The sequence below is a fragment of the Dunckerocampus dactyliophorus genome, chromosome 6 (assembly GCF_027744805.1).
Source record: "Dunckerocampus dactyliophorus isolate RoL2022-P2 chromosome 6, RoL_Ddac_1.1, whole genome shotgun sequence".
NCBI classification, from domain to species: domain Eukaryota; kingdom Metazoa; phylum Chordata; class Actinopteri; order Syngnathiformes; family Syngnathidae; genus Dunckerocampus; species Dunckerocampus dactyliophorus.
Genome location: NC_072824.1, coordinates 3174915 through 3197497, shown reverse-complemented (window position 1 = coordinate 3197497; position 22583 = coordinate 3174915). Strand labels below are relative to the sequence as shown.

Here is a 22583-nt window from a genome sequence, read left to right as displayed (position 1 = left end):
ACTTCATGTTGTTTTCATCTCCTGGGAATTGTCACGATAGTGCATGTGTGTGTGTGTGTGTGAGCATCCACGGCAGACTGAAGGTGTCTAAATCTGTGTGGATTAATTAGAAGGAGCAGCTCGGGGCGATAGAGTGAAGGAGAAAGTGATGAGGGAAACGAGGGATGGAGTAATTAAAACATTGCATGAAGGAGCCAGGGCAGGGAGGAAGCGAGGAAGCGAGGGAGGGAGGAGCAGAGCGGCGTAGCGTGCTGGGAGACGTCTTCCAATCAGCCCACGCACACGCACGCACGCACGCACACACACACACACACACACACACACACACACACACGCACGCACGCACGCACGCACGCAATCACGCACGCACGCACGCACACACACATATGCAGTATTTGACAAGAAGCATATAGATCTATCACACAATCATAGTCCAACATTTTAAGCACAAAGATTGCATAATACTGCTTTTTGATTGACGTGTCAGGGAGGTGTTCATCAAGCTAAGCCCGCAGGCGTCCAGCCATCATTGGGTTTCACACTCACTGCTCTTCCTCATATTTGGCTTACTTGCCTCCGGGAAAATACGGCTGTAAAGTCACACAAAGCATCAGCCGCCATGTCACGCATGACGTCACGCCACACACGCACACGTCTGCTCTAAACATACATGTTAGCTTTGCGAACATGTATGTTTCAGCCAACGTGTGTGAGACCCCGACTTGCATCGGCCCATTCAACGCTGCTTGCATCTATAGCAAGTTCACAAGGGACGCATTTCTATACAGCCCCCTAACCAAGGTCAAGGGGTGTCACAAGATCTCATAAGATTAAAATGTTTCTAGTTCAGAAAAAAAAGACTGTCTTGCGATCATAAATATATTAATTCATCACACGATAAATGAAAATGAACTTGATCATTTTGCCCGCCTCCATATTATTGCCATCTTCATGTGTGTCTGTTTTCCTCGTCTCTCGCACCCAAACAGGCAGGAAGAGAATTCACCCTGGGCATTGGTTCAGATGCTTCATAGAACAACAGCGAACAAAGTAAGACCTCTTGTCAGTCATCTAGTTGCTTTGTCTCTGTGGGGGGAGGTGGGGTCGCTAGCATACACACACAGCAAAAGAGTGGAGCCTCGTGAGGAACAATGCAAGGTAACGTAGAAATTAGGAGGGGAAAAGATGCTTGCAAAGCCAAACGCCACAACCCCCATGTGGGAATATTAATAATGAGCAAGGTGAGCCCATCAACACCAACCAGCCAGTATGCCCAATTTATTCGAAAGCGGTAGCAACATAAAAGGCAACAAAACCACCAAAGACTCAAATTGCCAGCAGGGAAAAAAACTACACATGGAGAGGCAGAGCCTTCGCCCTGGCAGTCAACACTCACTAACATGCTTGGTCGGCACAGTAGATACAATCAGAATAGCGCAACATGGTGTGCGTTCACACAAAGTCACGTTGAATGAAATGCTTCTCTTAATGCAGTTGAAAAGCCAGCATTTCAAGAAATGCTGCAAATGTTTGACTGACAAATTGCCGGTGAGAAAAAATGTCAAACGCCAATTTCATATCTTTACAGACTGAAAGATGACATATTAAAGGAAATACTGCATTATATTATTTTTATTATTATTATAATAACAGTGGTTTATTTGGTCTCCAAAAATGTTGACAATAATATTGTTTAGCGTGAATTTGAATGTGAACGATTACCAGTGGCGGAGCTACGCGATCACCAATGATGGCCACTCTCCGGTCACACCCACGGCTGGGGGACATTTTTGACAAACGCGGCTCTGTGGTTCAGAACATTAGTTCCGCCTAACTGCCATTTCCGGCACTCGGACGCATTTTACTGCAGCACACAAGTTTCCGCGGGAGGAGAGCAGAAGGGAGCTGCCTATTGTGTGGAGGAGCTGTCATTAAAACCGCGTCTCACATGAACTGCAAGCGGTCGTTAAGTTTTCCATTTACTTTGGTCGGTTCCGGTCATGTTTTCTTACTTTGTTGACTTTGACTTAACTTCGGAAGTGTTTCAGACAGAGACATCTGGTAGTCTCTTGGCGGTAGCAAACTAGCGTACAGCCTCCAGCCTCACTTACATTACATTGTGTGTGTGTGTGTGTGTGTGTGTGTGTGTGTGTTTGTGTGTATGTTCCGTGATTTTTAAAACAAGTCCTCCTGTACAGTTACAAAATTAAACATCCATTTATCATTGATTGACGGCAGCAGCAATGTTTTAATTCCACATTCAGCACATAAATCTGTTAATAGTGGAAGCTCTCTGTAGCAGCATGAGTGGGCATGTAAACATTCATCCAGTCATATTTTGGTGGTCTTTACCTGTCAGGCCAAATGAAAAGAAAAATTACTGCCTACTTCAGCAAGTGTATCAACTTATTGCCACCCCTATGTGAGTAATGGTCTCACCTTGGCCACACCAATGAAACTTTTCTGGCTCCGCCAGTGACAACCACTAAAAAAAAAATCCAAATTGGGCATCATATCCTGCTGTGTGAACATGGCCGAAATCATTTTCTTTCTTACAATATACTGAGGACCAATAAATATCAAGCTGTGTGCCAAAAATGGCCCCCATGCCGCACTTCAGACACCCTTGTGTCTGAAGTGAATAATCACTGGCGAGGCTGTGCTTAAATGTAGAGAAGACAAAGTGCATACAAAGTTGAGGATGCTGTATCATATACAGTATATACTGTACATATATATATATGTATATATATACACTGCTCAAAAAAATTAGAAGAACACTTCAAAAACACATCAGATCTAAACTGGGGGAAAAATGATCTTGAATATCTTTCCTGATAATAAGTGGGTGATGTATTAGTAACAAAATGATGCCACATAATTTGATAGAAATGAAAATGATCACCCTATACTGTAGATACCATTGACTGGCCCCCACGTTCACCTGACCTAAACCCAATAGAACACCTCTGAGACATTATGTTTAGGTCCATCCGGCGCCGCCAGGTTGCTCCTCAGACTGTCCAGGAGCTCAGTGATGCCCTGGTCCAGATCTGGGAGGAGATCCCCCAGGACACCATCCGTAGTCTCATTAGGAGCATGCCCCGACGTTGTCAGGCATGCGTACAAGCACGTGGGGGCCACACAAACTACTGAGAATCATTTTGAGTTGCTACAATGACATTTTAGCAAAATGGACCAGTGTGCTGCATCATTTTTTCACTTTTATTTTTGGGGTGTCTTTGATTTCCCCCCTCTATAGGGTGATCATTTTCTATCAAATTATGTGGCATCATTTTGTTACTAATACATCACCAAAACGATTTCAAATGTTTATTTGTTTATTTTTACATAATTTGGGCTTCCAGCTCATTAAACCCACGAAAACAGGAATTAAAAAATTAGAATACTGTGAAGAAATCGGCCCAAATTTTGCAGGGCATGAATGTTTTAAACTGAGTGTCACACACTAATCATCTACTAAACTCAAATCACCTGCACAGGCTTCCCCAGGTGTCATTAAATTGCTTCAGTTTGGTTCAATATGGGGAAGACTGCAGACATGACAACTGGCCAGAAGACCATCATTGATACCCCCCATAGGATGGGTAAGCCACAAAAGTTCATAGCTAAGGAGGCTGGTTGTTCACAGAGTGCTGTGTCCAAGCATATCAATGGAAAGTCTAGAGGAAGGGCAAAATGTGGCTGGAGAAGATGCACCAGCAAAAGAGATGACCGTGGGCTTCAGCGGATTATCAAACAGGGAAGATTCAAGAATCTGGCAGAGATCCAGAAAAAGTGGAATGAGGCGGGAGTCACAGCTTCAAAAACCACCACATTCAGACGCATCCGGGAGATGGGCTACAACTGTCGGGTTCCTCGGGTCAAGCCACTTCAGAACCTGAGCCAACGTAGGAAGCGTCTCCACTCGGCCAAGGAGAAGAAGGACTGGACTGTTGGCCAGTGGTCCAAGGTCCTCTTTTCTGATGAAAGTAAAGTGTGCCTTTCATTTGGGAATCAAGGTCCAAGGGTTTGGAGGAAGACGGGTGAGGAACAGAACCCAAGCTGCCTGAGGTCCAGTGTGAAATATCCACAGTCCGTCATGATTTGGGTGCAATGTCCGGTGCAGGTGTTTGTAAACTCTGCTTTCTTAAATCCAAGGTCACCGCAACAGTCTACCAGCATGTTTTAGAGGACTTCATGATTCCTTCTGCTGAGGATCTGTATGGAGATGCAGATTTCATCTTCCCCTGCCCATACCGCCAGAAGCACCAAAACCTGGTTTGATGCCCATGCCATCACAGTGCTTGACTGGCCAGCCAACTCACCGGACCTAAACCCCATTGAGAATCTATGGGGTATTCTCAAGAGGAAAATGAAAAAAACAGACCCAACAACAAAGAAGAGCTGACAGCAAGCATCAAGGAAATCTGGGCTTCCATAACTCCCAGGCAATGCCACAGGCTGATTGCTTCAATGCCACGTGGCATCGAGGCAGTGATTAAGGCAAAGGGATTCCCAACCAAGTATTGAAGATTGACATATCGTTTTGAAAGTACCATATTTTGATTGATTTGATGTGATCCTAATTTCTTTTTTTTTCCTGCAAAAACTGAGAAGTAAATGGTGATTTCTTCACAGTATTCTAATTTTTTGAATTCCTGTTTTCATGGGTTTTATGAGCTGGAAGCCCAAATTACAAGAAAAATTGTGGGCCCTGAATCTATAATGTATGAAAGTTTAACTTTTTGAATGGAATTATGGAAATGAAACAACTTTTCCATGACATTCTAATTTTTTGGAAAGGGTCTGTATATATATATATATATATATATATATATATATATATATATACACACACACACATAGATACATATATATCATCACTAAAGGCAGATTATTACCAGCTGCTGACTTTCTAATGAGTTATCCAAGCCTACTGTACACACACGCGTGCGTGCGCCCCCCCCAACCACAATGTAGTGCCTCATCACTGTCTTCATCGTATCACCGCATCACTCTGTAGGTGCCCTCCTCCCTCTCTCCATTTTCTTCTTCTCTGCCTTCTCTCAGGCTCTCACTCGCAGCTTCCTGCACAACTCTGCTACATCAAAGACAAGAACCCCCCCAGTTACTATGGAGACCAGAGCTTGCCCTCCCAGCAGTGCTGTGCTGACATGAAGCTAACATGCAGATTAATGAAGACACGCACGCACACACAAAGACTTTTGAAAGGATGAGTCACAGGTCGCGTTTCCTAGCAGATTTTGAGCCTCCAAATACACAAACAAACATCCCAAAACTATTTCAGCACGTACAAATGTTGTGGAGTATTTTGAAAAGTCAATTTCAAACATTCCTCACATTCAATTGCTACATAATTGCTATGTAGCAAGGGTCGGCAACCTTTACTTTAACCTTTAAGAGAGACATTTTGCCATTTTCTTATACAAAAAAAAAAAAACGTGGAACCGCAAACTTTAACTTATAACAGAATAAAAAATTTTAATTAAACGTAGTCCACTTTAATATAATAAAAACAAAACATATAGCTGCAGCTTGGCAGTGAAACAAAAAATCAAACAAATTGAGGAATGTTGTTTGACGGGTCTGAAATAAATGTTTTCTTCTGAAAAAAGGTCTCTCATTTGTGACCGATATTGATGAATGAATTATATTGTTTGATGTATTCATGGGGCCGCATGGTGGTCTAGTGGTTAGCATGTTGGCCAACACAGTAACAGCCTGCAGATCGGGAAGACCTTGGGCATTCTGTGTGGAGTTTGCATGTTCTCCCCGTGTGTGCGTGGGTACTCCGGTTTCCTCCCACATCCAAAAACATGCATGTTAGGTTCATTGGTGACTCTAAATTGTCCATAGGTATGAATGTGAGTGTGAATGCTTGTTTGTCTATATGTGCCCTGCCATTGGCTGGCCACCAGTCCAGGGTGTACCCCGCCTGTCGCCCGAAGGCAGCTGAGATAGGCTCCAGCATAACCCCGCGACCCTAAAAAGAGGAGAAGCGGCATAGAAAATGGATGGATGGATGTATTCATGGTTAGCTTACCGTGGGGATTGCACGCTCAAGAAGCAGCCTGCAGGTAAAGGCAAGGGCCATAAACGTGGATGTGACGCATATTTTCATTGACTAATTATAAACTTTTGTCAAAATTCAATGAAAAGGTTTCACTTCGAGATCCAAGATATAAAATAAACCAAAGTAAGATAATATATACACAAGAATTGACTAATAAATAACCTTTTTTTTCCTCCCTTTTGTCATGACCAAAAGGAGCCACAGCAAAGAGGCTGATGCCCGTGGCTCTGGGGCCTATATAGTGCTATATAGCTGGAGTGCTATATAGAGCAATCGCTTACTGTGAGTGTGCTTCCACCACATGCGCACTACAAATATCAACGTATACAAACTGCACTTTACTCAGCCACACTGACATTAAAATACAATCATAAAGAAATAATCATAGAAAATAATACATTACAAATGTCATAAAAACAATATTGGAGTATAATAATTTTTAAAAAAATGCAAACGTTAGCATCATTAACAAGCAAAAAACCCCTAATGTAAATCATATACATGACATGTTTTGAATTGAACTATTTTATATCCATCTATCTTCTGCTTATCCAAGATCGGGTTGCGGGGGCAGCAGCCTAAGCAGGGAAGCCCCGACTTCCCTCTACCCGGCTAATTCGCCCAGCTCCTCCGGTGGATCCCGAGGCATTCCCAGGCCAGTTGAGAGGCATAGTCTCTCCAACGTGTCCTGGGTCTTCCCCGAGGCCTCCTACCGGTCAGACGTACCCTGAACACCTCCAACAGGGGGGCGTCCGGGAGGCATCCTGACCCAATGCTCGAGCCACCTCATCTGGCTCCTCTCAATGCGGAGGAGCAGCGGTTCTACTCCGAGCATCTCCTGGATGACAGTGCTTTTCACCTTATCTCTAAGAGAGAGCCCAGCCACCCTACGGAGAAAACTCATTTCGGCCTCCAGTGAGAGTGAAGATCACGGCCCAATGAAGCCAGCAGGACCACATGATCTGCAAAAAGCAGAGACCCAATCCTGCAGCCACCAAACCGGAACCCCTCAACGCCCTGGCTGCGACAGAAATTCTGTCCATAAAAGTAATGAACAGAATCAGTGACAAAGGGCAGCTATGGCAGAGTTTAACCTTCACTGGAAACGAGTCCGACTAATTGCCGGCAATGCCAACCAAACTCTGACACCGGTCATACAGGGAATGAACCACCTAAACTTGTGGCAATTAGTACTCCCGGAGTACTCTCCACAGAATTTTTCGAGGAACACGGTCAAATGCCTTCTCCAAGTCCACAAAATACGGAAAGTCAGCATCAACAATAAGTTCCATCCATTCTTCATTTATTATTATTTTGCATAGTTTCCTGTATGCAAACTATATCATTATTTTCTATCAAATTTATATTTTGTTCATACACTCCTGATCAAAATTTTAAGAACAGTTGAAAAATTGCTACAATTAGCATTTTGCACATTTGGATCTTAATGAGGGTTTAAGTAGAGCTACAATATGTAAAAACAAGAAGGGGGAGTGAGACAAAAAGCACTTTGAAAAAGTCATTGATTGAAAACAACAATTAAACTGAATTAGGCTGTTTATCAGCTGATCAAAAGTTTAAGACCATCGCTCAAAAAATAACAACAAAATCTCCAAACCAGAACCAAAAATGTTCTCAGTTGGACTCAGTAATGAGTAGCTCCACCGTTCTTGTTCATCACTTCCAAAATGGCTTTGGGCATGCTTGATGCGAGTGTTTCCAGGAGGCTAGTGGGAACATTGCTCCAATGGTGAAGATGGCTTCACCAAGGGCATCAACTGTCTGGAACTGATGGCCATTTTTATAAACTTCCCTTGCCATCCATCCCCAAATGTTCTCTATGGGATTTAAATGAGGGGAACATGCAGGATGTTCCAAAAGAGTGATGTTATTCTCCCTGAAGAAGTCCTTGGTCAAGCCAGCACTGTGAACTGCAGCGTTGTCCTGTTGAAGAACCCAGCTGTTACCACACAGACGAGGGCCCTCGGTCATGAGGGATGCCCGCTGCCACATCTGCATCCGTTTGACGACCCCTCACCACCTGAAGCTCCGGTGTTCCACTGAATGAAAAAGCACCCCAGACCATGATGGACCCCCCTCCACTGTGCCGGGTAGAAAACATCTCAGGTGGGATCTCCTTGTCATGCCAGTAACGTTGGAAGCCATCTGGACCGTCAAGGTTACATTTTTTCTCATCAGATAATAAAACTTTTTTCCACCTTTCAATGTCCCATGTTTGATGCTCCCTGGCAAAGTCTAAACGGGCACTTTTGTGGCCTTGAAGGGGACGAGGTCTTTGAATTCCTTTTTTGTTTTTTTAAAGCCTTTTCCCGCAGATGCCGTCTGATGGTTATTGCACTGCAGTCGGCACCAGTAAGGCCTTAATGTGGGTGGAAGACCACCCTGTGTCTTGATGGACAGCCAATCGGATCCTCCGGCTCAGCGCAGGTGTGATTTTTTTGGGTCTACCACTTGACTTTTTTGTTCCATAATGCTCAGGATCTTTAAAAAAATGTAGAAAAACTGATTTACTGCTCCCAACCTCAGCAGCAATGGCACGCTGCGAGAGGCCTTGCTTACGCAGCTCCACAATCCCACCACGTTGAAAAAGAGAAAGCTTCTTAGCTTTACCATCAGGAGGGCATGACAGTGGGAATGCCTGACACAAAATGAACATTTGGAGCAGATTTTGGCTTTTATAGCCTGTGGTATTAAATTTTGATCAGCTGATAAACAGCCTATTTTACTTTAATGCTTCTTTGCAATAAATTGCTTACGCTAAACATTTTTTGTCCCACTTGCATTTGCATTTTGAAGCTCTACTTAGAACCTCCTTAAGATCCAACAGTGCAAAATGTACATTCTTGACATTTTTCAACTGCTTTTAAAATTTTGATCAGGAGTATAATCACTGTGTTTGTCTATATGTGCCCTGAGATTGCCAGTCCAGGGTGTACCCCTCACCCGAAGTCAGGTGGGAGAGGCTCTTGCATACCCCCGCGACCCTAATGAGGATAAGCGGCATACAAAACGGATGGACGGGTGTATATCACCACATTAATGAACAGATGAGTCATAATGTGCGACCAAGTCAGCTGTGGTGGATTTTCAGACATCTGATTGGCCAAAATTCGCAGTCACAGCCAGTGAATGTGTTTTTATGTGGACAGACTTTCAAAACCGTGTTGGTGTGGACGTAGCCTAAGACAACAGAGAAAAACTCCAAAGTCGCAAAGAAAAGCTGGCGGTAAAATCACCCATATATTCAAATAGTGACCTTATCAATGCTCATTTGCATACTCGGCCAGCCATCCCTACACAAAGTGCGGTAAACAATTTCTGACCTTTCTGGCAAGCAACAAGGTTCAGGTGTTGTTTTACCTTCCAGTCAAGTAAAAACAAACGTATAAAGCCAAGACATCTAACAGTTGCCGTCAAAGTTCCAACAATGGACAAAAGGAAAGCTACCACATCCAGCCTCCTCTTTTCATTTGTCTATCCAATTAAAGGGAATAAATACTTCCTGCCCCAGATGCAGGACGGGGCTTATTAGTGACCTCATCCAAGCACTGAGGCCGCGTGGAGCCTGAATGCTTATGAGGTGCGGGCCCCGATGAGCGTGAAAGGTGGACGACTGACAGAAAGAAAAGTGGGCATACGAGGAGAAAGTTGCTGCTTCCGTGTGACTGATGTGATCTCTTTGACAGAGACGTGAGGATGTGCTTTTCATTTGACATGTATTGATCGTGACTTCATATACTATTCTGCTAGGGTAAGGAGGCAACTTCAGACGTCCGCAGTCCTACCTCCCACTTAAAGGAAAGAAAAGACGACCAAGGATGGCTGTAGAAAACCACAAAGTATTCCGCATGGTGTGCTACAATAGGTTGGGCAGTTGTGTAAGTACATGTATCACATTCATAGATATATCATATTCATATTCTTTACACGGGAAACTCACATTTTTCCAACAATAAAGTCAGCTCCAAAAAAAGCTTTTATTGACATCCAAACTTGTTCATGACAACATTATGGAAAGATCAAGGATTCTATCCTCAAAAAAGAAACAGGCCTCTCTCCCTCCTCTTCCCCCAGTTCGGCCTCCACCATCAGCGCCCGCAGCTGTTATTCCCAACAGCATCATTGCTGTTGTCTAGGACACTAAGAGCCTCTGCGTTGCTAAACCTCATATCAACCCGAGGCCCAGGGAGGGAGTGTTCTTGCCTAAAACAATAACTACCGTCAATCCACATCGCTAAGTTAAGCGACAGTTAGGCTGTCCGATCAAAGCCAACTAATCCACATCTCTTGCAAGAACACAGGGCCAAGTTCAAGTCAAGCTCATGCCACATCTTTAAGTAATAATCATGTTATTTTACAATTATGATTTTATGGTTTTGGAGACATGACAAAAACACAGCTAATGTTGTCCTGATTAGGTCTAGTCCTCCTCATTTCAACTTTGTTTCTGAAACGCGACAAAACCAGAGGGGTGGGAGTGGTCGTGCCATATTCATGGACTATATACTCACCCAAAAATAGTCTTTTGGGCTTTTTTGTTCTTTTGAGTATTCATTGTCATTCAAAATAGTGTTAAAACAGACTTCCATACTTTATATTACCATTTACACACCACAACAGATTTTAAGTCTCAGTAGCGGTATTTATCAGATTTATCGTATTTGTGACCGCGACTGCATTCATTGTAGGACGCGGGTGGGTTTTGACTTGCCGGAATACTTAGGAGTCTTCCCATGTATTTCTTGAATAAATTGTGCCTGTTATTGTATGTGACTGGTTAGGAGCGATTGCTGGGACAGGTGGGCGACAGACGAAAACCTGCAAAGTACTGCTTCTGCCAAAGACTTCGTGTAGATGTGTGTAAAAATAGCAAAGATTGACTCATTCATTTATCATTTTTTAACTCATTCAATACCAAATACGTATTTATACAGTTTTATAAACCCGAAGGCCTGATCCCAACAATGTCAACAAGTCTTTTATGTTTTTCGCGTGAGAGGCGTAAAGAGGTGACGACGCAACCAGAGCAATTTAAAGCCATATAAAACGGCCACAAGGTGGAAGAAGTGCATTTGATAAGCGGCAGAGCTCACGTGGATGGAAAAAACATACATGACATGAAGGAGGAAGTGAGATGGTGGAGAAGTAGCGTGCAGAAGGTTACGCATTGTAGGGAAATTTTAACGCATGCACGCGGACACACGTGCGTGCAGACACATGCGCACACAGCTCTGTTCCAAATGTGAAAACTGTAAATAGCTCATGGTGTTATATTTGTGAATAAATTGTTATTTTGATGTAAAACAAACCATTTTTTTGTGTTGTTTATGTTGGTATAGTTGTTTATTTGTGTCAAAGTCACAAAAAGCTGTTTTTCTCTCTTTTCTAGTCAGGAACTGATGTTTTCTTGAAACTTACCTATTCTGATTACTAAAGAACACAACGAGGTAGAAACAACACTTTTTTTTTCCCTGATGAAAGACGGGAGTCCAATCTTTCCTTTGGTAGGTTCCATGGTTATAAAGCCATAGAACACAATATTCTGTGTGCCTTGAAAGATCAGTCAAAATCATCTAAATTGGCCGGTCCTGAAGAGGTTGTCTTTTGAAAAATGGCTGGGACTGAATAAGTTAATTAGACGTGGAAGTGTTTGAATTGATCCGCTTGCCTTTATTTATTTGACAACGGCAGCTCGGCCTTCTTCCAGAGGTTTCATAACATTGCTTGATAAGATTGGGAGATGGTTTGTCATCATCTGCGTCGCGTGTGTTGATCAGAGACTGATGGTACATAATCCAGGTATGAGGTAATTAACGAGCACGAGGCTGAGAAGGTTTACATCGTGTGTTGACTCCGTGCGCACAGGAAGTGGCACTTTCCGCCTGCATCGATGCACGCTCTTGACGGATCAGTTAACCTTTGTCTCCGCTGTCGGCCGCTAACGAGGAGATGTCTCCAATTTAGGCTGGTTAGGTCTGTCTGTGACAGCTTGCTGCACTGACAACGTTACTTTCCTTATTTGCACCTCCTCTGCACATTCCAGGACCAGCAGTCAACAAGGCTATGGAAGGGCAGAGCTGTCCACTGACGTGTTGACGTGGGAGACACGGAAGACACAAGGCTTTAATTGAATAAACATAAATATGCAGATGAGCGCATTTCAATTTAAATGCAGATTTTGGCATTCAGGAAGGAGTCATTCCGTACAGATCCCAAGAACATTGATTGCAACAGCAGCACGTCTTTCCATATTCAAATTGCAATCAGTGTGGTGTTTACCACTTATGGACGACCAACTGACGACTGCGTGCGACCAGGAAGGAAGCCGTTTGTCTTTGCTGAGCTCAACGCGTGGCTTCAAGAGGAACAATTAAAAGTTTGAAGCGGAACATCGGTTCCGCTTCCTTTTAACCTGCCAAACGTCTGTAACACATCGGCAACGCATCACCAAGCCGCCTGGCCGCCCAGCAAAGGGCGTACGCACGCTGCCATGTCCATTAGCCTTTGATCTCACGTCAAGCCCGATGGAAGAAACAGTGCAGTGTGAACACAGCGTACCCCTTATTTGTTAATTAAGGGCTACGTTTAGTCTGGAGTATTTCTCAAACAGGAAACTCGTGTCATGTCAACGTGTTGTAACGAAGGCTTGAACTGCTTGAGCGATTTTCTCCAGCATGGCAGTAATTAAGATCAATCATTAGCGGCACTTTCCCATAAACATCCAATTACAAAGAGGAGGGCACTTGCTTTTTCTTTCTTTCTTTCACCTGCTAAAGAAATAAGTCACCTGTTATGTTGAAACATGTGCCTTTACAAAGCTCACTTATTAATGGGACAGGGAGCATGTTGACTGGTATTTTGCTTAGCTTATTTAGATTCATCAGAGGGGAAGTTGTACACCCCCTGCAACCATTTACAAAGGCCCCAAATCATGAAAAAGATGTTCTAATAGCGTCCCAAGACACACATGTGGTAAAAGTACATCATCGCCCTCACTTCTTTGCTCCACTCCACAGAGAGGAGCTGCTCAAATGTTCACTCTTCAAGTTGTCATGAAGGAAGGAGCTCCTTCCTCGTGGACATGATACACCCTTCTACCCCTAGATAAGCCAGTTTTATGTATATGCCCACCACTTAAAAGCTAGGCTTCACTACACATCTTAAAATGCACCTCTACCAACTATCCATCAGTCAGCTGCAGACGTGGGAGCTGTTGGCTTGCTGTTCTTCTGCAGCTAACCTAGCATGATGTTGCTGTTAAAATATAATGTTAGCGCTGTAGCTCACTTAGCTACTAGGGATGTGAGCGCTAAACTGATGCGACCAGATAGCCGGTTTGAGCAGGGAACATTTCCGATTGGCCGGAAGAAGCCTCCTGTATTGATAATAATCAGCCATAAATCTTTCGATCAATTGATTGTGAAGACATGCACCGGGAATCACAAGAGAAGCAAAAGGTTGACAGCATCTTATAAACAACGCAAGAGAATTGTCGTGCGTGCTCTTTAACTTGCTATGGCTGAATGGTAGCACGCCAGCGAGCTAGCTAGGGCCAGTGCGTCCGGCTAGCTACCAGCGTGCTGGCTGGAAACAACACGTCATCAGTCGGGTAAAACTAACCTGTCTCACAACGGTCTAATCCTGCCGAAGTTTGGAACGTTTTTGGATTAATTTCAAGAAGGGTGCAAACTTGACCAGCTAGACCAACAGAGGCGAGTATGGTATCTTTTAGAGATGTCCCGATCCACATGTTTTGGCTTCCGATCCGATCCAATTTTTTTTTTAATAGTTGTGCCGATCCAATCCTGATCCTTTTTTTTTTTTTAAATAAGCTTTTGTTACAAACATGAATTTGTGGAATTGAATATGACAAAGCATTAAAAATATATGCAACCAAAAAAATGCAAACGGGGCGGCATGGCTGAGGTGGTAGAGTGGTCGTCTCCCAACCTAAGGGTTGCGGGTTCGAGCCTCCGTCCTCCCGTGATTGTGTTGAAGTGTCCTTGAGTAAGATACTGAAACCCATCAGTCAGTAACGAATGAAAGACCATTTACCAAAGTATTGCGGAATTTACTTTTTTTTTTACACAGCATGAGCAATAATATTGATAGATGGCTAGATAGAATGGGTGTGCAAAAACACTTTTAGGGTAGGACTAATCATTTTACATGGTTATACATCAATTTGTGGTGTGATTTAGAATATGACATTTTTCTTAAACTCATGTAAGCTCTTTTTTGTGACACCCTTATTTTGTACCCCCACAGGATGTGCTGCTATTTTGAAGGCCAGAAGTGTTGTTGTGTGTGTTGAGGTCACTTGACGGGAGCCAGTGGAGAGACGAGAGGGCTAAGAATAAAGGCCTTCTGCAGCTCCAGGTCCTGTCCTTTGTTCACTCTGCACTCCCATAACATTATTGGGAATCCTCACCTGCTCGGTTACTCTCTCTTCAACGCAATAGTAATTTATTGATGGTCCACACTAGAAACAACCAGCGGTTAAGGAGCAGCACTTCCCGTATGAGCTCCCTGCACAACAACACAGCAATCCGGGCACAGTGAGGCAGAACTACCTCTGTAGCTACGGAGCCGAATATCCAACATCCAGTGAAACCAACTTCACCACGGTACAGACATGTCTGCATGGTGCTGTTGCGTTTTCTTCTTGCGGGTGGCGGGAGTCGAGTGGCAACCAACTTTGAGGCGCATTGCCGCACCTACCATGTTGGCGTGTGGCCCAGTGTTACGAAACGATACGGCAACCGGATCGGCCCAATCTCGTGGCGGAAGCCGATCTTCAAAATACAGCGGATTGGCAGCCATTCTCGATCCTGAAGATTGGATCGGGACATCCCTGGTAACTTTTATGCTTTCTAACTTGATTACTTTGAAATATTGCCCCTGGAGTCTGAAATGTTGTACGATTATCACTTTTATGACATTTTGAGTATGGGATTGTTTACTTTCCTAAGCTAAAACAGCATTTTCATTGCATTCATGTGACAAATACTTCCATTTACTGTGCTGGGAAGAGATTTGTGGCAGTCATTATTTAAGGGGCTTTGCACTATTTATTTATTGTGTATTACTAATTGGACTGGTTACAACGCGTTTTTTCATTGTTTTATTATGTATGTATGGACGGATAGATGGATGTTTATTGTCATTGCACACAGTATACAACAAAACCTAGTTTGGTAGCTCCATTTACACTTCTAGCAACATTAAGACACGTTAAAAACTTAAATGTTCCAAATCCAAATTTAACAGGTAACAAAATATACATCAGCAAGTCTGTTTTGTGTCTGTGTCTGTGTCTAAACAATATATATATATATATATATATTTGATATGTTATTGTGTTGACTTTATTTTTGCCAGTGCCTCACAGCAATGCTTGGGAATATACTGTAATGTTCCTTTGACACATTAGAAAATACTGTAAGAATGCCACTTTCATATAATTGGCATCAACAAACTAATCGTAGAATTGAATCGAATCGCATCAGATCGAATTGTATCGTTTGTACACTGCATCGAATCGTTCCGTTTTTAAAATATAGCATTTTTGAATCATACCGTTACCTATGTATCGAGATTCGGCTTGAATCGTCTATCACTAAGAGATTTACATCCCTAATAGCTACGTTAGTGTTGCTACCGTTTGTGTTCTCCATGAGCTTGCGGCCATAAGCGCTGAATACGGTGGGCTGGATGTTTACAGCTTGTTGAAAAGGAAATAAAGCAGAACATTTTCCTGCAGGGAGATGAAGTCCTCTTGTGCTTGACTGAGTGGAGTGACTGACAGCTGTCCAACGAGCGGCGTGTACGGGTGTGCGTTGGGGTTGTATCATGTTGCCATGGCGACTGCAGACATATGCTGTGAACATCAACCAGAGGAGCAAGTACACACACACAGACACGGACACACACCCGTTCCCCCGAGGCAGATCAGGGACAGAAAGCTGTCAACCGGAATCAGAGACAACAAGCTCGTGTCTGGTCTCCTCTCCACTTAAAGCGCCTACATTCTCCTCGGAAGGTTTAAGCACGTCAAGAAACACCCATTGAGAAAGCGCACTTGGTTCGTTAACGCCTGTATTCCCATCGGCCTCTGCTGTTTTTGGGTGTTTGTTTATCTTTTTGGCTGTTTCTGTCAAAACACACGGCAAAGAATTCAGGGCACCAGGTGGCATTTCTTAGCGCTGCTTATTATAATTAAACAAACCAAATGTTCAGGTACGACCTTTTTGCACATCTGCTCTTTTTTTTTTTTTTAGATAAAAAGGAGTTGACTATTTAGCAATTGGTAGGTACCAATTGCTTACAGGGTTAGGAGTTAGGGTTAAGGGTTAGGGGTTAGAGCAGCGGCAGGGAACCTATGGCTAGGGAGCCAGATGTGGCTCTTTTGATGACTGCATCTGGCTGACATTTTAAAGTAAAGCATAGCAGTAATCGCAGTGTTAAAAATAACATTCAAAATATAAAATGTTCTTATGCATTTTAATTAGTGCTGTCAAAGTTAACCCTAACTGGATCTTGCACCAAGTTGACTGGTGTGTGTCCCACCTAGTCATTGAGCATGAACTGATGAAGCCTGCTCGGATGAGAGGCCAAATGTCTTCTAAGACAACCTGAACAGTCCAGTTGCCATCCATTCAATGCCCTGAGAGCATTCCTTACAGAGACTGAGTCACCAACGCATGGATGCTATGTTTGGGCACACTAGTTTGTTAGGTGCACAGTTTACGACAACAGAGACATATACTGTATTTTTATTATTTCTTGTCTTTTCTGCCTTCCATTCGCACAGGGAAGCAAAGTGTGATGGGATGTGTGGGATAACTCGGGACCCCGAACAAAGGAAACATAATCAAACGCATACTCAGTGAAAAATAAACCACACCAAACAAAACAAAAAGGCAGGCAGGAGATGAGAATGGCACAAAAAAAAAAATCAGTGTAGGACCAAAAAGAAGACTAGAAGGTAGAAGAAGATGCATTAGTCAAATTCTCTTAACTGATCTGATCCAGACGTCTTTGCAGACCACAAAGACGAATCTCCTGGCCAAAATGAAACAACCCAATTACGGCGCAAGAAATAAAACACAAACACCAGCTCGTACTTTCCTGGAAGCTCTTATATTGGACTTGAATCAATTTGAAACACAGTCATCAGGGTTGGAAGAGCGCTGCGTCGCTGTGGAGAAAAGCTGCACCAGGTAGCGCTCGTTTGCGTGGTGCTAATCACTCCCGAGAGGCTGATAAAGCAGGAAGGTCATTAAGGCTCGCTCGTGTTCATAAACTCTTTATTAACCGCCGTCCTCCTTCGCACTCTGCTGCCGATACAAATGATTTGGTTTCCTTAAAAAAAACAAAGGAAGTTGGCTTTGTAGACGCTGCGCTTATTTTCAAAGGCATCAGCGTGGCGCCGCCATTGGCCCTTCGCGTTGTCTTCCCCTTCATCGCTCCACTCAGAGAGGCTTGACAGTTAATTGGGAGAATGTTTTAATAAGCCGGCCAGGAGATTCTATCTTCTTTTATTAGCGAGGCAACACAGGAAACTCTTTGGTAATCGAAGGAAGCGGGCGAGCGAGATCAAGGTAGAGGCGGTGCAACAAGAAATGCAGCAAAAACCTAAATATGTCAATACAAGTGGCTTTTTTTTTTTAACCGATGCTGCCGCTGTGTGCTTGTTTTTTATTTTTTAATGAGCTAATCAATAGAAGACGTGAGCGAATCGAGCGGTTGTGTCTTGTTTGCGGCCCACTTTTTACTGCCTCAAGTTTCAGGATGGAGAATAAAACTTAATACTCCGGCATCAAGATTTTCGCTCGCTAATATGTCATTTCACTTTGCCCACATGCTCGTCTCTCATCCGCCATCAAAAGCCAAAAAAGATATCCTGAGTCGATATAAAACATTTGAACCTAAGAAAAATAGAGGCTCACATTTGTCTGTGGAAATCAATTGTTTGGTCATGCGTGAACACCAACGTCCGAACCCCGGGGTGCACCAAGCAACAGTCACACTGAAGTGTTGGGTGGGTCGATCGGTCGGTTGATCTGGTGGAATCCTGGGGTGTTTAATCCTGTCAGTGGTGCACCCTCCTTTGCATGATATGATGGCGTTGCAAATGTTGCACGGCGCCAACCGTACTTTCCAGCGTCGTCGCACACTGTCCATGTTTGACATGTATGAAGACTGAAGAGCGACTGACCGTCCATCCATCAATCATCTTCTTCCGCTTATCTGGCAGCAGTCTCACTAAGGAAGCCCAGACTTCCCACCCTCCAGCCACCTCTTCCAGTTCCACTGGGGGAACATCAAGGCGTTCCCAGGCCAGCTGTGAGACATAATCCCTCCAGCATTTCCTAGGTCTGCCCTGGGGCCTCCTCCCAGCTGGGCTCTGGAACACCTCACCAGGGAGGTGTCCAAGAGGCATCCGGACTAGATACCCAAGCCACCTCAACTGGCTCCTCTCCATGTGAAGGAGCAGCAGCTCTACTCACCAGTCCAGCCCCCCTATGGAGGAAACTCATTTCGGGCACTTGCATCCGCGATCTCGTTCTTTTGGTCACGGCCAAAGCTCATGACCATAGGTGAGGGTGGGTACATAGATCGACCTTCTTCACCATAACAGCACAGTACAGCGGTCGCATTACTGCCGGACCTTCTGCGGGTAGTGATATCGGCGCGCAAGTGATGACGTCGTGCTCCGCACAGCTAGCTAGCTCAGTATGACAGCAATCTGGAATGCCTGTGGATTGTAAATATGGAATTTGCAACGGGGGAGTAAGGTTTCTTCCTAGATGCCTCCCTACTTGTAATCTAATATCACACGTCAGGGAGACTGATTCGGCGTCAGACGCAGCTCGCAGACCTGGAGCAAAATAATAAAAGACCATAGACGTTCTGAAAGAGCCCACTTTATAATTTCATTCATTGTATTAGTCCGCCCTTTACTTTGTTTGTGTAGGGATGTTTGTGTCACATACACTGTAAATGTGCAGCTTTCAAAATGGTATCGTTGCCAGAATTATTTAAATAAGACTAAACTGCGTTACTTGTAGGACATGTTATTTTACATGACGTGATTCTTTTTAATCACTACTTTGTTGAGACTTCATGTTTAAAATAATTTCTATAACTTATGCTGCATATTTCAATAGTTGTCTTATTTTGCATCCTGTGGCATCACAGTAAAAGAAGCATCACCACACCACGTCACATGACATTGCTTTGATGAAAACAGCTGCTGCCCGTATCGACATTGGTTGATATCAGTACCAATGATGAAGTGCTGTTAAATATCAGTATATTGGTACTGGCTGATATCAGTATTGGTAATGAAGTGCTGGACAATATCGCTGTATCGGTATCAGTAATGAAGTGCTGGACAATATAGGAATAGTGTATCGCTTGATTTTGGTGTTGTAATAAAGTTTTGCACGCTATCAGTATATCGGTATTATCGGCAATGAAGTGCTGGACTATATCGATATTGGTTTATATCTGCATTGATAAAGTGCTGTCCAACTGCAGTATATCGTATTGGTTGATATCCATATCGATAATAAAGTGCTGTACGATTGCAGTATATCAGTATCAGTTGATATCGATATTGGTAGTGAAGTGCTGGTCAATATTAGTATATCATTAATGACTGATATTGGTATTAGTAGGTGAAGTGCTGGACAATATCAGAATTAGGGTGGGGCATGGAGCATCAATGGAACCGGGACTAACATTCCGATTCTCCCGGAATCGTTCATTTAAAAAAATGTTGATCCCTACATTCGGTGATGGACCAGCCCATCAAAGAAGAAGCCAGCGAACACAAACAAAGAAGCAGCAGCAGGAAGCTTCTGTGTTCATACATTTCAAATATGGACAGTGTGTGACGACACTGGAAAGTTTGGCTGAAACTCTGCAAAAAAAATGATATCATGCAAAGGAGGGCGCATCACTAACAGGATTAAACACCCAAGGATTCACTGTGTACAGAGTGCCACGTTTTTGACGGACTTCTTCCAACCAGTCCATACGTCCATAATATGGCAACACTGAAGCATCAAACAAATGATACTTTATACTGCGAATACGGTGTTCAACCGTTACCTGACGTTAATGCTAGCTTTAGCCAGTTAGTTGACCACAACCCGCGGTAAGCGTTACTCCATTCACCTTACGTGTTTGACATTGTGCACGCAGGTTAGTAGGAACTCAATAACATGCTCAACTTACACTTTTGTCTAAGACACTCTCCAACACATAAACAACAGGATATGTGTTATTGTTTTTTTCAGGAACTTTTCAAAAATAAAAATCATTTGTGAACGTGTAGGCCTACATAAAGATACTTCAAAACATTTATGATCAAGTTCAATGACTTGATATTTATATAAGGTACACTGGGTTCTCTACTTACGAACATCCGATTTGCGGACATTCGGAGATACGAACGCAAGCTGACTGGTCTATATTTTCATGTATTTTGCCTTGTAGTAACTCCATATTTATACTGCTACATGCTTGACCAGTAGAGGGCACTGTGACACTGCTAATGGGACCAACAGGTAGAGGAAGACGGTGGGGAGAGAGTGTAAAGGGGACATGGAAAGCTAAATTGTAGCTGTACATGCAACCCGGACAGAGCGTGTGATTAAAGTTTATGAAGAGTTAATAGGCCTGCTTAATTCTACACCACCCACAGAACACTACCTCTTTTAGAAGAGTCTAACCACGACGACCATTTGTCCTTTTTCAATATCTCCTCCTCCTCCACCACAACGACGTATGCTCGACCACTCCTCTTCAAAGGTAAATAACATTTATCATTACGTATTATATCACTTTTATGATTGTTTTTTTCATTAATTATCCTCGTTTAATATTACTACTACATCCAAACTCATATTTACATACATACACATATACTGTATATGTATACACGTACATGTAGTACCTATATCATTGGTAATATTACCTTTTGTTCGACTTACGAACACATCGACTTGCGAACGGTCATATGGAACCAATTGTGTTCGTAAGTTGGGACGTAGTGTACTGGTTAAAAATAGCCCCGTGAGAAATTCATAGTGAAATAATTCATAAAAAGTCATTTTTTTATTTTTTAAAAGAAGTCATGGAGACATTCAGACATTTCATCCAAAAACTTCGGTTAGCGGCCTTATTTAAACCATGCAAACTTTTATGAACCTACCTCTGAAAAGAATCAGAATCGAGAATCGAACGGGAATGGAAACAACGAATCGGACCACAAATGTTCAAATTCAAACAATGCCAAACCCTAATCAGAACTTCAAATCAATTGATATTGGTGTTGGAATAAAGTTTGTATATCAGTATTGGTTCATATCAGTATCAGTAATTAAATGCTGGCCTATATCGCTATTGGTATCGGTATTGGCACTAAAATACTGTACAATTTTAGCATCAGTATCAGTTGATACCAGCATTGGTAATAAAGTGCTGGACTATATCAGTATATTGTTATCGGTTGATATCAGTATCATTAATTAAGTGCTGGACAATATCAGAATATCGTATCGATTGATATGGGTGTTGTAATGAAGTTCATACATCAGTATCGGTAATGAAGAGCTGGACTATGTCGCTATATCAATATGGGTTGATATTTGTATTGATAATAAATGTACATTTTTGGTGGAGATCAATAAAGTATCTATCTATCTATCTATCCATCCAGTAAAATGCGGTACAATTGCACTGTATCGTATCTGTTGATATTGATAAAGTGCTGAACAATATCAGCATATCGTTATCGATTGTTACCGGTATCGGTAATGAAGTGCTGGACAATATCAGAATATTGTATCGATTGAGATGAGTGTTGTAATGACGTTAGTATATCGGTATTGGTTCATATCGGTATCGGTAATAAAGTGCTGGATCTCTATATCGATATTGGTATTGATAATGCGCTCAACAATGGCAGGATCAGTATCAGTTGATATCGGCATCAGTATTGTTAATGAAGTGCTGGACAATATCAGTATATTGTTATCAATTGATATCAGCATCGGCAACGAAGTGCTGAACAAAATCGGAATACTGTATGGACTGATACTGCTATTGTAATTAAGTTTTGTCCACTATTGGTATACAGTATCTGTATTGGTTGATATTGTTATCGGTAATGAAATGCTGGACTATATCGGACTATTGTATCGGTCAATATCAGTATTGTAATGATGTTCTGTACATTACCGGTATATCTGGATTGGTTGATATCGGTATCAGTAATGAGTGTTGGAATATATAGCAATATTGTATCGGTTGATATCGGTACTATAATGAAGCTTTGGTTATTGGCAGCTTATTGGCATTGGTTGATATCAGTATCGGTAATGAAGTTCTGTACATTAGCAGTATATTGGTATTTGTTGATATCGATATCTGTAATGAAGTGCTGGACAAT

General features: G+C 42.8%; 1 protein-coding gene across 2 annotated transcripts in view; it reads right to left on the bottom strand.

Moving 5' to 3' along the window:
- The window catches only part of mad1l1 (mitotic arrest deficient 1 like 1), a 102095-nt gene that overhangs the window by 637 nt on the left and 78875 nt on the right, over window positions 1-22583 (bottom strand). The window lies entirely within an intron of this gene.